Here is a 13,795-nt window from a genome sequence, read left to right as displayed (position 1 = left end):
CCTTAGGAGTCATGGGGTTTTTTGAATTATCTATTTCATATTGCATGAGTTGTGGTAGTTTGTGTTATTTGGAGAATTAGTTCATACCATCTAAGTTGTCAGATTAATGTGTATATAATTGTTTGTAGTGTTCACTTATTATTTTTTGATGTTTGCAGGATTTTTAGTGGTATCGCCTGTTTCATTCCTGATATTAGTAATTTGTGTTTTCTTTCCTTGTTTTCTTTGTAAATCTTGCTACAGGTTTGTCAATTTTATTAATCTTTTGAAATAACCAGGTTTTTGTTTTGTTAACATTTTTGTTTTTCTGTGTTTAATTTCATTGATTTCTACTCTCATCTTCCTTATTGAGAGGTGACAGCGTGCTGGTAGTCCTCACAGCCCTCGCTCGCTCTCTGCGCCTCCTCTGCCCGGGCTACCACTTTGGCAGCACTTGAGGAGCCCTTCAGCCCACTGCTGCACTGTGGGAGCCCCTTTCTGGGCTGGCCAAGGCCGGAGCCTGCTCCCTCAGCTTGCAGGGAGGTGTGGAGGGAGAGACGCCAGTGGGAACCGGGGCTGCGCGCCGCCCTTGCGGGCCAGCTGGAGTTCCGGGTGGGCATGGGCTTGGCAGGCCCTGCACTCCGAGCAGCTGGCCGGCCCTGCCGGCCCCGGGCAATGAGGGGCTTAGCACCTGGGCCAGCGGCTGCGGAGGGTGTACTGGGTCCCCCAGCAGTGCCAGCCCACCGGCGCTGTGCTCAATTTCTCACTGGGCCTTAGCTGCCCACGGGGCAGGGCTTGGGACCTGCAGGCTGCCATGCCTGAGCCTCCCACCTCCTCCATGGGCTCCCGTGAGGCCCGAGCCTCCCCGATGAGCGCTGCCCCCTGCTCCATGGCACCCAGTCCCATCGACCACCCAAGGGCTGAGGAGTGTGGACACACTGCACGGGACTGGCAGGCAGCTCCACCTCCAGTCCCGGTGCGGGATCCACTGGGTGAAGCCAGCTGGGCACCTGAGTCTGGTGGGGACGTGGAGAACCTTTATGTCTAGCCCAGGGATTGTAAATACCCCAATCAGTACTTGGTATCTAGCTCAGGGTTTGTGAATGCACCAATGGACACTCTGTATCTAGCTACTCTGGTGGGGCCTTGGAGAACCTTTATGTCTAGCTCAGGGATTGTAAATATACCAATTGGCACTCTATCTAGCTCAAAGTTTGTAAACACATCAATCAGCACCCTGTGTCTAGCTCAGGGTTTGTGAATGCACCAGTTGACACTGTATCTAGCTACTCTGGTGGGGCCTTGGAGAACCTTTGTGTCCACACTCTGTATCTAGCTAATCTGGTGGGGAGGTGGAGAACCTTTTTGTCTAGCTCAGGGATTGTAAACGCACCAATCGGCGCCCTGTCAAAACAGACCACTCGGCTCTACCAATCAGCAGGATGTGGGTGGGGCCAGATAAGAGAATAAAAGCAGGCTGCCAGAGCCAGCGGTGGCAACCCGCTTGGGTCACCTTCCACACTGTGAAAGCTTTGTTCTTTCACTCTTTGCAATAAATCTTGCTACTGCTCACTCTTTGGGTCCACACTGCTTTTATGAGCTGTAACACTCACCACGAAAGTCTGCAGCCTCACTCCTGAGCCAGCAAGACCAGGAGCCCACCGGGAGGAATGAACAACTCCAGACGCGCTGCCTTAAGAGCTGTAACACTCCCGCGAAGGTCTGCAGCTTCACTCCTGAGCCAGCAAGACCACGAACCCATCAGAAGGAAGAAACTCTGAACACATCTGAACAGCAGAAGGAACAAACTCCAGACGCACCACCTTAAGAGCTGTAACACTCACCAGGAGGGTCTGTGGCTTCATTCTTGAAGTCAGTGAGACCAAGAACCCACCAATTCCAGACACATTATGTTTATTTTCTTCTTTATGTTTGCTTTGGGTTTATTTTGTATTTCTTTTTTTAGGTTCTTGAGGTAGAAACTTAGATTATTGAGTGGAGACTTAACTTCTTTTCTAACTTAAGCATTTAGTCCTTAAATTTCTCCCTCAGCACTACTTTACTTGTGTCACACAGATTTTGATATGTTGCAGGCTCATTTTTATTTAGTGTAATTTTTTTTTTTTTTTGAGACAGAGTCTTGCTCTGTTGCCCAGGCTGGAGTGCAGTGGCATGATCTCAGCTCACTGCAAGCTCCGCCTTCCGGGTTCACGCCATTCTCCTGCCTCAGCCTCCCGAGTAGCTGGGACTACAGACGCCTGCCACCACACCCAGCTAATTTTTGTATTTTTAGTAGAGACGGGGTTTCACCATGTTAGCCAGGATGGTCTCGATCTCCTGACTTCGTGATCCACCCGCCTCAGCCTCCCAGAGTGCTGGGATTACAGGCGTGAGTCACTGCGCCCAGCCTAGTTTAATGTATTTTTAAATTTTAATATATTTTATCTCTGGCCCACATGTTATTTGTAAGTGTATTTAGTTTTCAAGTGTTTGGAGATTTTCCTGTTGTTTGTTTTTTAAAAAAAATACAGACAGGATCTTGCTATGTCACTCAGGTCTTGAACTCTTGGGCTCAAGCACTCCTCCCACCTTGAAACTGAAAATGTTGAATTGAAATTGAAAAAAAGTTTTCAATTTTTATAATTTGTTAAAGATTGTTTTCTCACGATATCATTTTTCTTAATATATGTTTAGTGGCTGATATGGTTTGGCTGTGTCCCCACCCAATTATCATCTTGAATCATAGCTCCCACAATTCCCGTGTGTCATGTGAGGGACCCAGTGAGAGGTAATTGAATCATGGGGGTGGGTCTTTCCTGTGCTGTGCTCCTGATAGTGAATTAAATCTCATGAGATCTGATGGTTTTATAAAGGGGAGTTTCCCTGCACAAGTTCTGTTATTTCTTTCTTTCTTTTTTTTTTTTTTTTGAGAAAAAAAAAAAGTGCTGGGATTATAAAGTGCTGGGATTACAGGCATGAGCCACCGCACCCGGCTGCTGTTATTCTTTCTTGCTGCCACCAACACTTTGGGAGGCCAAGGCAGGTGGATCCCCTGAGGTCAGGAGTTCAAGACCAGCCTGGCCAATATGGTGAAACCTCGTCTCTACTAAAAATACAAAAATTAACTGGGTATGGTGGCCGGTGCCTGTAATCCCAGCTACTTGGGAGGCTAACGTAGAAGAATTGCTTGAACCTGGGAGGCAGAGGTTGCAGTGAGCCAAGATCATGCCACTGCACTCCAGCCTGGGTGACACAGTGAGACTCCATCTGAAAAAAAAAAAAAGAAAAAGAAAAAGAAGTGCCTTTTGCCTTCTGCCATGATTGTGAGGCCTCCACAGCCACGTGGAACTGTAAATCCATTAAATTTCTTTTTCTTTATAAATCGCCCAGTCTTGGGTATGTCTTTATCAGCAGTGTGAAAACGGACTAATACAGAGGCCATTGAAGAGAACCTGTGTACTGCTGCTGTTTGGTATAGTGTTCTCTAAATGTCTATTTGATCTTGTTGGTTGATGGTGTTGTTGAGTCCTATATTCTTCCCGATCTTCTTTCTGGTTGTTAAGCCAATTGTTGAGAGGGGTAGGTTGAAGTCTCCAACTGTAATTGTGGATTTCTCTATTTTTTCTTTCAGTCTTATTGGTTTTGCTTCACATATTTTGAATCTCTGTTGTTTGGAGCATACACATTTAGGATTACTATGTCTTTTGGCGGACTGACCCTTTTATCATTACATAATATCCCTCTCTGTCTCTGGTAATTTTCTTTTTTCTAAAGCCTAGTGTACCTAATAATATGTCTACTCTTGCTTTTTAAAATTAATATTTACACAATATATTTTTCTATCCTTTTGCTTTCATCTTGCCTTTATCATTGTATTTGAAGTGAGTTTCTTGTAGACAGCATATAGTTGGGTCATGTTTTATAATCCACTGTAAGAATATCTTTTAATTGATATATTTAGACCATTTCCATTTACTGTAATTTTTTTGGTTTTGTTTTTTGTTTGATCTTTGTTTTCATTTGTCTTTCCTGTCTTTCTGAGAGTTACTCTTTTAGAATTCAATTTATATTTACCTATAGCATTTTTTAGTGTATGTATTTGTGTAACTTTTTTATTTTTGGGTGTTTTAGATGTGACACAATATATGCACAACTAATCACAGTCTATTGAAGTTTTCATTTTACCAGTTTGAGTGAAGTATAAAAATTATGCCTCCCTTTACCCTCCCCTGCTTGTAATAGTCTTAGTAATTTTTCTATACACAATTAGGGTAATGTTATAGTACTTAGACAATATATAATTTTTTTTTTTGAGACAGAATCTCATTCTGTTGCCCAGGCTGGAGTGCGGTGGTGCAATCTCAGCTCACTGCAACCTCTGCCTCCAGGGTTTAAGTGATTCTCCAACCTCAGCCTCACGAGTAGCAGGGATTACAGGCATGCACCAGCATGCCTGGCTAATTTTTGTGTTTTTAGTAGAGATGGGGTCTCACCATGTTGGCCAAGCTGGTCTCAAACTCCTGACCTCAAATGATCCACCCACCTTGGCCTCCTAAAGTGCTGGGATTACAGGTTTGAGCCACTGCACCTGGCCAATATTTAATTTTTGTTTCCAGCATCAAATATAAGTTAGAAAATTCAAGAGGAGAAGGGAAGTTTACTGTGTTTACCCACATTTTTGCTTTCCATGTTCTTTCCTTCTTCCTGATATTCCAAGATTTCTTCTTTTATTATTTGCTTTCTGCTTCAGGAACATCAGGTATTTTTTTAGGTCTTCTGGCAACAAATTCTTTTTGTCTTTTTTCATCTGAGAATATATTGATTTCTTCTTCATTTCTGAGGGATGTTTTTGCTGGTTATAGGACTTGAGAATAGTTGTTTTCTTTCAGTAGCTGAAGAATATGCCACTTCCTTCTGGCCTCCATGGTTTCAGAAGAAAAATCACCTGTCATTTGAATTTTCCACTTAATAGGTAAGATGTCATTTCTCTTTTGCTGTTTCCAAGGTATTTTGTTGTCGTTGTTTTTAGTCTTCAGAAGTTTGACTTTGTGTATGTCTTGTTGTGGATTTCTTTAGGTTAACCTTTTTGGAATTTGTTTAACTTACTGAATCTATAGGTTTATATCTTTTGTCAAATTTGTAGAACTTTTTGCCAATATTTCTTCGAGTACGCTTTCAGCCTTGCCTTCTTTCTCCTCTCCTCTCCTTCAGGGTCTTTTCTCATCACACGAATATGAGATCTTTTGTTATAGTTTCACAGGTCCCTGAGACTGTGTTTATTTGTTTATTTTCTCTTTCTTTTTAGGATTGGATAATTTCTATTTTTTTAACTTCAGTTTACTTAATATTTTCCCTGCTTCATCTATTCTGTCATTGGGCCCAACCAGAGAGTTTTAAAGTTTTGGTTACTGTATTTCTCAGTTCTAAAATTTTCATTTGATTCCTTTTTATGTCTTTTCTTTCTCTCCTGAAATGTTCTTTATTTTTTATTTATTTATTTATTTATTTTTTACTGATGCTGTCTTTTCATTTGTTTCAAGTGTGTTCATAATTGTTTGCTGATGCATTTTTATGAGTACTTTAAAATCTTTGTCAGATAATTCCAGTATCCTTGTCATCTCTCTGCTGGTGTCTATTGATTGTCTTTTTAAAAATTTATTTTGAGATCTTCCTTGTTCTTGATAAGTGTTTTTTTATTGAAATCTGGACATTTGGGGGTACTATAAGACTCTGGAGCTTATTTAACCTTCATTTTTTTTGGCTTCCTCTGACACTATTCTGGCAGGGGAAGGAAAGGGGACTACCTCATTACTGCCAAGTGAGGTTATCCAGATTTGCCAAATAACTTTGGTGGCTGCTGAGGTCCTTTCTTTTGGCTAGAGAGAGCAAGTTTTTGTTGGGGCTTTTTTGTTTGCTTGTTTGTTTGTTTGTTTACACCCATTGGCATTTTCAGGTTGCTACCTTCTTCAGTTCCAAGTCTGAGTTGTATGAGGGGTAAAGAAATAAGTGTATCCTCTTTGCCATTGGGTGTAGGTGAGAATTCTGTTTCCTCATTAGGCCTCCATTGAGATCTCCCTGGCTGGTAGCATAGGGGTGCCTCACTATGTACCCTTACCAGAGTGCTGCTCCTTATGTACCCGCAGCTCCTTATATACTCCCGTTGTTACTATGGTGGAGATGTAGAAGGACCTCATTATGATTGGGTGGTGGTGAAACTCCTGACTCTCCACACTAGGCCTCCTCTGACTCCATCCCAGTGGGGATGGAGAAGGGTGCCTTATTACTATTAGATGAGGATGGGAATCCAGCTCCCCAGCTGATCTCCCCAACACTACGTGAGAGAGGCTTCATTACCTCCATGCAATAAAAGTCTAGGCTCTCTACTCAGCCTTTTCTGATACCACGCTGATAAGGAGGTTTGGGCTCCTTTTTAAAGCTGCGCAAAGGTGGAAGTCTAGGCTCCTCATTCAGCCTTTGCTGGCATAGGTGGGAATGGGACCAGAGATTTTTCTGTGGTGTTTGTCTAGTGTAGAGCAGCTATTATCTCAAAGGTCTTTTGTCTTGCTAGGGTGTTCCTTTCCTGGTCCTTTCTCTCTCTCTCTCTCTCTCTCTCTCTAGACAGGGTCTTGCTGTGTTGTCCAGGCTAGTCTTGAATCCCTGGCCTCAAGCAATCCTCCTGCCATGGCCCTCCAAAGTGCTCGGATTATAGGTGTTGAGCTATCCGGCCCAGCCTGGTCCTTTCTTTTGACTAGAGAGAGCAAGTTTTTGTTGGGGCTTTTTTGTTTGTTTCTTTGTTTGTTTGTTTACACCCATTGGCATTTTCAGGTTGCTGCCTTCTTCAGCTCCAAGTCTGAGTTGTATGAGGGGAAAACAAAAAACCAGGGAGCTTACCAACATATTGTTTCTTCGATTCTGAGGTCCCTAGTCAGTCTACCTTCTTATCTCACCTTTTAGAGTTTCCCTGTGTTTGATTTATGTATGCTGGACAGGGTTTTCTTTTGTACTTAGTAGGAGGAATAAGGAAAGTACATCTATTCTGCCTTCCTACATGTAGAAGTCTTCACAGAGCATTTTAATACAGGTAATAACAGCATCTTCCTCATAGATACCTCAAAGGACTATTGTGACAGTTAAGTAAGTTAATTGGACCATTGGAATAGTATCTGGCATGTAGTAAGCCTTACACAAGTGTTAGTTCTTCTTATTATTAGATAAACAATATAATGTGGTTGTTGAGGGAACAGATTCTGGAACCGGACTGCCAAGGTTTAAATCTCAGCTCTTACACTTAACAATTGTGTTATTTTTACTTAATTTCTCTATGCCTAAACTTTCTCATTGTAAATGGTGATAATAATTTCTTCTTCACAGGGTTATGGTGAGAATTAAAATAATTAATATATCTAAAGCACTTAGAAGATTGCCTGACATAGAATAAGTTCTATTTAAGTATTAGATATTATTATTATTATTAGGTATTATTATTTTAAACTAAAGTACTTTATTTTCTCCTCAAAATACCCCCATGAAGTAAGTCGCAAGGCATCATTATCTTCATTTACAAACAGAGAAATAGAAGTTCTGAGGCACACAGTGCCCTGCCCAAGGTTATAGAGAAAATAAGTGGCAAATTCAGCCTCAGTCACAGTTCTTCTGGCTTCAAGTCAACATGGAGCTGAGGTTTGGCAAAAGTGCAAGGTGAAAATTGGTATTCATGCTTAGAGAATGAGGTGGGGGCTTAGATGGCAAACAGGCAAGAACAGAAATTGTTCCTAAGACAGCACAACAGAAAGACGACCTGAAGAAGATGGAGAGAGTGTGGCAAGAATGTAGTTGTTGGGCTAAGTCTGAGTCGAGATACTGACGTTAAAGAAATCACCAAGATTATTTCCAGTGAGAGATTTCCGCCCCAAAATGCATTCCGTCAGTGTCTCCTATTCACAGGGTAGTGAAGGGTGTCCTGATAGCTTGCCACTTCTCCCCGCAGGGTGGTTTTTCTGCTGTTAATAGCTCAAGAGCCTAGTTCCAAGAGACAGCAGAGGCTGCACCTTCTTTAGTTCAGAATGCCCCCAAGTCTGACTCTCAATAGAGAGGCTTCCTCCCTAAGATATTCCTACTGTTGCCCCCTACACCCTGCCAGCTTTCTGCACACTTCTGAGCCTGTCCAAGTTCAGCGTGTGCCTCAGGGCTACATCAAGTGCCACTAAGCTTTCCTTGAGACACCAGCCCAGACTGAGCTTGACCCTCCCTCAATCCTGAGCATTAACCATGTCTACCATGTTTAAAGATACATCTAATCGATTAGGCACCATATAATATCTAATTTTATGTATCTCCTGATATGTTTCATATGGGTAAGTTCTGTATTACCAGCAAGACCATGGCTCTTAAGGCAAGGTTTGCCTTATACAGTTTTTTGGGGCTGGAATAACAGCATTTGACAGAACATGATACTACCGTATGTAGTGCATCAATTAATACTTGTTAACTCTCAAACATAGGGTCACAGCCAAGCAGAGCTGCTACTATGTGGGATATATAGGGCCCCTGGAAAATTGTTTATTGTTATTTAATTTTTATTTCATAATTAATAAACTTAACTGTGCAATCCAGCTAGATGTGAAGGGGAATAGGAAAAATATAGAACCCAAAGAACTGCAGTGAGAGCACAAAGATTATAGGATATTGCGAGTAAATGGGGTGGAAGGGTGCTTTCCTGAGCTACAGAAAAAATGGTCTAGTGGTTAAGATAAAACAAGTCAAATTTACTAGCATTTTCCACAATTGGCAATGGTGATATTCTTGCTGGTCTTGCCATTCCTGGATCCAAAGTGCTCCATGGTTTCCACAATATTCATGCCCTCTTTTATCTTCCCAAAGATAACAGGCTTGCTATGTAACCACTCAGTCTTGGCTGTGCAGTTTAAAAACTGGGAATTGTTTGTGCTGAGTCCTGCATTTACCATGAACATCACGCCAGGACCTGTATGCTTCAGGATGAGATTCTCATCATCAAATTTCTCTCTGTAGATAAGCTTGTCACCAATGCCATAACGGCATGAAGTCACCACCCTAGCACGTAAGGCCTGGAATAATTCTGTAAAAGTAAGAACCCATATAACAAAATCCTCTCTCGCCAGCTCTCAAGCACAAAATTTTCTGCTGTCTGTGGAACTTTGTCTGCAAACAGCTCAAAGAAGACACAGCCCAAGTTGATGATGGCATCAAAGAACACAGTGGGATTGACCATGACGGGTGCAGGTGGCTCTGGGAGGCACCCATCTGCAAAGCAAGGAAAATATATGTATACATTTTAAGAAGCCTTGCCTAACTAAACAGTTTTATTGAAAATGCTTTACAAATTGTGTGGGCTCTGGAAAGTATAGTGATTTATCAATAAAAATTCAGAATAATGGGTAGAAAGGAGTAGAAGAGATGCTTACATATTTATTTATTGTCAAATCAGGGCAAATATCCAGACATCATCTCTTCCTATTTTGGTCTAGGAATCATCTTTTCATCTTCTTTATTGTCACAGATGCCATTCCTGGATAATTTCACATTTCCCACCATGATAAAAAGATAGCGGTACCTTTTTTCATGTGTCTGTTGGCTGCATAAATGTTTTCTTTTGAGAAGTGTCTGTTCATATCCTTCACCCACTTTTTGATGGGGTTGTTTGATTTTTTCTTGTTAATTTGTTTAAGTTCTTTGTAGATTCTGGATATTAGCACTTTGTCAGATGGGTAGATTGCAAAAATTTTCTCCCATTCTGTAGGTTGCCCGTTCACTCTGGCCATCAGAGAAATGCAAATCAAAACCACAATGAGATTCCATCTCACACCAGTTAGAATGGCGATCATTAAAAGGTCAGGAAACAACAGGTGCTGGAGAGGATGTGGAGAAATAGGAACCCTTTTATACTGTTGGTGGGACTGTAAACTAGTTCAACCATTGTGGAAGACAGTGTGTTGATTCCTCAAGGATCTAGAACTAGAAATACCATTTGACCCAGCCATCTCATTACTAGGTATATACCCAAAGGATTATAAATCCTGCTGCTATAAAGACACATGCACACGTATGTTTATTGTGGCACTATTCACAATAGCAAAGACTTGGAACCAACCCAAATGTCCAACAATGATAGACTGGATTAAGAAAATGTGGCACATATACACCATGGAATACTATGCAGCCATAAAAAAGGATGAGTTCATGTCCTTTATAGGGACATGGATGAAGCTGGAAACCATCATTCTGAGCAAACTGTCACAAGGACAGAAAACCAAACACTGCATGTTGTCACTCATAGGTGGGAATTGAACAATGAGAACAGTTGGACACAGGATGGGGAACATCACACACCGGTGCCTGCCATGGGGTGGGGGGTTGGGGGAGGGATAGCATTAGGAGATATACCTAATGTAAATGACAAGTTAATGGGTGCAGCACACCAACATGGCAGATGTATACATATGTAACAAACCTGCATGTTGTGCACGTGTACCCTAGAACTTAAAGTAGAATAATAAAAAAATGAAAAAAATGAATTATGGCAGGCTTCAGAAACCATGCAAGTCTGGAGACAAATTGGCATGTTTAAACTGCTGAGAGAAGGGAAAAATAATAACTCTCCGCAATTCTATACGCAGTGTGAATATCTTTCAAAAATGAAGGAGAAATTAAGACTTTTCACACAAAAGCAGAGAATTCATTACCCAGAAGCGGACTATAAGAAATATTAGAGGAAGTTTTTCAGGCTTAAGTTCTACATACCAGAGAGAAAGTTGGATCTACACAAAGAAATGAAGATTCCAGAAATGGTTAAAATGAAGATAAACGTAAAAGACTTTTTCTGACTTTTAATAGCTGTAAAAGATAATTGATTAGCTAAATTTTAAAAATAGTAGTAGTGAAAACAGGGAAAAGAGTGAGTACAGGGAAAGTACAGTAGTTTTGTGGATGTGTAGCATATGTAAAAGCAAAATGTATGACAGCCATAACCCTAGTACACCAGTTGGGGCACCACACAGTGAAGAGGTAGAATACTCCTTGAATCTAGACTGTGATTAGTTTAAGATGTACATTGAAAATCTTAATTGTGGTGGCAGTTATATGACTGTATGCATTTGTCCAAATTCATAAAGTTGTACACTTAAAAGAGTTAATCTTACCAATTATATATTATACTGCCTCCCTGCAAAAAAAAAGTTAGCGGTACCATCATGACTCACAATGTCATGACTCTTGGGAACCTGTTTATATTGGAACCATACAGACCTGCTTGTCTCTTCAGTTCCCTAGGTCCATTTATTTAATGCTGGTTACATCATTACACATGTCACTGGATCTTCTACTGTGTGGCCTGTTTCCAATAACTCTCTCCAAGGTAATTACTGCGATTCACTGTTGATAACCACAAATGCAAGTCTCACTAAGAGAATTATGGAAAATGTGAACAATAACCCATTTTGAGGTCCTTTAGTTTAAAATTGTGTAGCATAAAGGTAGAACAGCATGTTTTCCAACTCTATCTTCTCTTGAACTCTTTGAGCTGAATGTGATCTCTTCTGATACTGACCACCCTCCTGTCTTCCATACACCACCACTAGAATCACTTACCAAAAAAAGTTACCTTTTTTTCATGTTAAAAAGTGTTCAACAGAAATGAGTTTTTCTTTTTGTTTTCTTTTTTTTTTGAGATGGAGTTTCACTCTGTTGCCCAGGCTGGAGTGCAGTGGTGCAATCTTGGCTCACTGCAACCTCCGCCTCCCAAGTTCAAGCGATTCTCCTGCCTCAGCCTCCCGAGTAGCTGGGACTACAGGCACGTGCCACCACATCCAGCTAGTTTTTTGTATTTTTAGTAGAGACGGGGTTTCACCATGTTAGCCAGGATGGTCTCGATATCCTGACCTCGTGATCTGCCCACCTCAGCCTCCCAAAGTGCTGGGATTTACAGGCCTGAGTCACCACGCCTAGCCGAGTTTTTCTTTCTTTTCTTGTGTGGCAACTTCCCATTATGCCTGGCATTCCAAGTCATGCATGTGTGCAAGGTTTCGCAAAATCTTAGAGATAGAGAAGAGGCCAAAAGATGAGGTGTGAGGGACATTTCACAAGTTATGAAAATATAAATTCAAAAAGGTATCACTAAAACTATCCTACTAAATTATATTATTGATAGCATCCATTAAAATAGGCTATTATCAAAAAAAACAACAACAAATGCTGGTTAGGATGCAGAGAAAGGAGAACACTAGTCCACTACCGGGGGGAGTGGAAACTGGTACAGCCACTGTGGAAAACAGTATCGACCTTCCTCTAAAAACTAAAGATAGATGTGCCATACAATTCAGCAATCCCAAAAGTCACAATATCGAATCAGCCTAAGTGTCCATCAATGAATGGATTAAAAAATATTGTATACATATACACAATGGAATACTATTCAGCCACAAAAGAATGAAGTTCTGTCATTTGCATTAACATAGATGGAACTGGAAGATATTATGTTAAGTGAAATAAACCAGGCCCAGAATAATGGGTAGAAGAAGTGGAAATATTGCATGTTCTCACTCATATGTGGTAGCTAAAAATATTGAGCTCATGGATGTAGAGAGTAGAATAATAGTTACTAGAGGCTGGGAAAGGTTGGGGATGGGAAATAAAGAGAGGTTGGTTAAAGGTGCAAAAATACAATTAGAAGGAATAAGTTCTAGTGTTCCATAGCATAGTAGGGTGACTATAATTAACAATAATTTATTGTATATTTCAAAATAGCTAAAAGATAATATTTGGAATGTTCCCAACATAAAAAATAAAAAAATGTTTGAAGTGACAAATCTCCCAACTACCCTGATTTGATCATTACACATTGTATGCATGTTTAATACATATCACACGTATCCCATACATATGTACAATTATCATGTATCAATCACTTGAACCCAGGAGGCGGAGGTTGCAGTGAGCCCAGATCGTGCCATTGCACTCTAGCTTGGGCAACAAGAGCAAGACTCTGTCTCAAAAAAAAAAAAAAAAGAAAGAAAAGAATGGATGCTATGAATGATAGTTTAATAAAATTTTTATTGATACATGATAATTGCGATTCTCCTGCCTCAGCCTCCTGAGTAGCTGGGATTACAGGCGCCCACCACCACACCTAAATCATTTTTGTATTTTTAGTAGAGACGGGGTTTCACCATGTTGGCCATGGTGATCTTGAACTCCTGACCTCGTGATCTGCCCACCTCAGCCTCCCAAAGTGCTGGGATTACAGGCATTAGCTACTGCACCCGGCAGCATCCATTATTTTCTTTTTTTTTCCCCCCAAAAGCTATCATACTCCTAGAAATAGAGAGGCCCTTCTGGGCAGGTCTGTTGTGATTAGGAGAGCCTTCCTCTGCCTCCCAGAAAAGACACCAAGCACACACTGGACCTGTGTGATTAAGCGGAACTGAGAGGCCTATTTTATAATTTTAAAACTTGTTAAGTTTCTTTGGTCACCATTAATCTCTGCCACAATCACATGTATCACTCAGGCCACCACTACCAACATTACTTCTTAGTTTCATTCAAAGGAATGTTGTCAAATATGTGGATTTCTCCTACCCTGAAATCCAGATAAAGCAATGGGCATTTTGATGAATACAAAATGTGGAATTAGTTTTTTAGCTAAAAAACAATTGCTCAAGATCTTGGTTGGCCTGGAAGGATAATTTCTTTCTAAGTAGAGGGTGCTGGGCTTCTCCCCTCCCAACTTAGAATGCAGATGGCAGTTCAGGAACAGTTTTTAATAATCTAACTTCACAATAGA

The 13,795-nt window shown here is 40.9% G+C and overlaps 1 non-coding gene across 1 annotated transcript; it reads right to left on the bottom strand.

Annotated features, from left to right (window-relative positions):
• Positions 1-13,313: 13,313 nt before the first annotated feature.
• Positions 13,314-13,445, bottom strand: LOC112205135 (small nucleolar RNA SNORA64/SNORA10 family). Its single transcript, XR_002938988.1, has one exon. It is a non-coding gene; the product is annotated as a small nucleolar RNA SNORA64/SNORA10 family (small nucleolar RNA).
• Positions 13,446-13,795: the final 350 nt, after the last annotated feature.

This window comes from Pan troglodytes, chromosome 10 (genome assembly GCF_028858775.2).
Source record: "Pan troglodytes isolate AG18354 chromosome 10, NHGRI_mPanTro3-v2.0_pri, whole genome shotgun sequence".
Taxonomy (NCBI): domain Eukaryota; kingdom Metazoa; phylum Chordata; class Mammalia; order Primates; family Hominidae; genus Pan; species Pan troglodytes.
The sequence above is the reverse complement of the archived record's forward strand: the minus strand, read 5'-3'. Positions and strand labels throughout refer to the sequence as shown.